We start from the raw sequence: 3,125 nt of genomic DNA, 5'->3' as shown, positions 1-3,125 counted from the left end.
GGTCTGTTCTCAAACTTCTCAACTTCTTTGACAATCTCGTCAGGTATGTCATCTTCCTCTGAATCTATGTCTGTTTGTTGTGTTGTCTCATTGCATGTCACAGTCATTGGTTCATCAAGACAAGTAATAGTAACGCTGTATAGGTAAAGTAATGAGAGAAAACGATAGCAATAAATATTAATTCATAAGTAAAGTCAAAGATGCTTTTGATAATTGTCTTGAACATCGAAGATCTTATTGCGGGAATTGAAAAATGCGAAAAGAAAATCATTTAGTAAATATAACAGTGAATAATGATTGTTTTAGCATTGCAACCCCGAGGCTCGTCGGGCTCTGGTTGTGCTGATGGTCAAATTCTTGAGATGTTCCCCTCTGCTCACGGCCTATATGGAAGGGCCTTCCTCCCCCTCCTCCTCGAGAATAACGCAACAGTCCATATCACTGTCCTCTAGAAATTTGTTCTTCACTGCTGCAAGTGCTTCTTCTTCATCCGACCCATAAAGAATGTCGGCCTGTTGGAAGGTCTGCTCTAGATGCGGTATTGGCTGCTCTAATGGGTAGTAAGGACCGCGCCATGGTGGCGACCAGCTATTGAATTCTTCCCATGTGTATTCATATCCCAAACCGAAGGTAGTGCCATGTTTCTTGAGGTTTATGAGTTTAGAGATTCCTTGGAGGTTCTTGCCGAGCCCTTTGCCAGGTTCGTACCCACTCCAACTCAGTATACTCTCGCATTTGCTATCCCACCATTTGTCTTTGTCGATAGCATTGACCCGTTCAATGTGGTGGTAAGTTTCTCCACCCAGCTTCCTTCTTCCCTCGATCGCCGGAATAGTCTAGCGATTGTATATAGGGTTGCTACCGTCGCCGTGAATGATCACTTCCTGGTGATTCCATTCGAACTTTACTGCCTGATGCAGCGTTGATGCTACGGCCCCATCATCATGGATCCATGGCCGTCCCAGCAGCAGGTTGCAAGACGCTGGTACATCTATTACCTGGAAATCGACCTCGAACCAGGTTGGTCCCATCTGCAGGCATAGACTAATCTCCCCAATGGTGGATCTCTGAGAACCATCGAAGGCTTTCACATTGATTGCTCCATCCTTTATCTCATGCAGCCCTTTGCCCAACTTCTTGAGTGTTACCAACGGACAAATGTTAAGACTAGAACCTCCATCGATCAGGATCCTGGTGATGAAATAATCTTCGCATTGCACGGTGATGTGCAGTGCTTTATTGTGTCCCAGCCCTTCAGGTGGCAGCTCGTCCTCATAAAAGGTGATCTTATGGCTTTCCAGAACATGTCCTACCATATTAGCCATTTCCTCGCTAGTGATGTTACTTGGTACGTATGCTTCATTCAGCACCTTCAACAGAGCATTCTTGTGCGTCTCAGAATTTTGNATTACTGGGAGCATTGTGACTACGGAGCATTACTGTTATGTGCTGATAGCAAATGTTGGCAAGCGCAACGGTTTTGAGAACAATGTTTGTCCCCTGGGCGTACAGTATGTTTAAGGATTTCGCAATCCTAGTGCCTGCATCCAAAGAAAAATCGTGAGTTTTGTAAGGGGGGAGGTTAGTTCGTATCCCCGCTGGCTTTGCTTGACTTGTTCGGCTTTAATCTGGTGATACCGCCTGTATCATTGGGGTAGCGTTGCTAAACAAAGCAGTTTCAATAATAAACATGCATGATTTTGTAAAAGTATGACATAAATGTATAATTAAAAATAGCTTTTAGATGAACCGATGACTGTGACGTAGTTCGGGACATTGCGACCTCTCCTGCTACGGAATTTTGAGGGTCCTCCTAGAAATTCTGCCCCAGTTTGATGGGTTGACATTTCTGACTATTGCTCGTGCGACGATCGACTGAAATTACATCGGAATTTTGAGGGTCCTCCTCAAAATTCTGCCCCAGTTTCCAATTGCGGGGAGAAATGAAAATTTTATTAAATTGTGACCGAACCCATAGGGCTGCCTATGTATCCCCTCTTAAACGGGAATCAGGTCAGGCATAGTTCAATTTACATCATATAAGGAAAGCATAAAGATTACACATAGTACCACTTGACTGCATCTGAATTGATTGGCTTTGGCCAGACTTCTCCGTCCATTTCTGCAAGTATGAGGGCTCCTCTTGTCAAAACCCGGTGAACCATGTATGGACCCTGCCAGTTGGGAGAGAACTTCCCTTTGGCTTCATCTTGATGCGGAAAAATTTTCTTCAACACCAGTTGCCCCGGTTTGAATTGTCTTGCCTTGACTCTTTTGTTGAAGGCTCTGGAGATGCTGTTCTGATAGAGTTGACCATGGAAGATTGCATTCATTCTCTTTCCGTCTATAAGGGCTAGTTGCTCATAGCGACTTTTTACCCACTCTGCGTCGTCGAGATCAGCTTCTTGTATGATCCTTAGGGAAGGAATTTCTACCTCAACGGGAATGACAGCCTCTGTACCGTAAACCAGCATATAGGGGGTTGCCCAGTTGATGTGCGGACTGTGGTGCGATATCCTAGTAGAGCAAATGATAATTTCTCGTGCCACTGTCTGTGATTCTTTATCATTTTCCTCAATATCCTTTTGATATTCTTGTTGGCGGCTTCTACAGCTCCATTCATCTGAGGCCTGTAGGCTATGGAATTCTTGTGTTTAATCTTGAAAGTTTCGCACATAGCTTTCATCAAGTCACTATTGAGGTTGGAGCCATTATCAGTAATGATTGACTCTGGAATTCCGAATCGACCAACAATGTGGTCGCGGACAAAGTCTGCCATAACTTTCTTAGTCACTGCTTTGTAAGATGCTGCTTCAACCCATTTGGTGAAATAGTCGATGGCTACTAGGATGAACCTGTGTCCGTTGGAAGCGACAGGCTCGATTGGTCCAATAACGTCCATTCCCCAGGCGGCGAACGGCCACGGTGAGCTTGTTGCATTAAGCTCGTTCGGAGGTACCTTTATCATGCCCGCATGTATCTGACAGCGGTGGCATTTCTCGACATACTGGATGCAGTCCGTTTCCATAGTCATCCAAAAGTAACCAGCCCGGAGTATCTTCTTTGCTAAGACAAAACCGTTCATATGTGGACCGCAGGTCCCAGCATGAATATCCTCTAGTAGC

This window comes from Nicotiana attenuata, unplaced genomic scaffold (assembly GCF_001879085.1).
Source record: "Nicotiana attenuata strain UT unplaced genomic scaffold, NIATTr2, whole genome shotgun sequence".
In the NCBI taxonomy this organism is placed as follows: Eukaryota; Viridiplantae; Streptophyta; class Magnoliopsida; order Solanales; family Solanaceae; genus Nicotiana; species Nicotiana attenuata.
The sequence above is the reverse complement of the archived record's forward strand: the minus strand, read 5'-3'. Positions refer to the sequence as shown.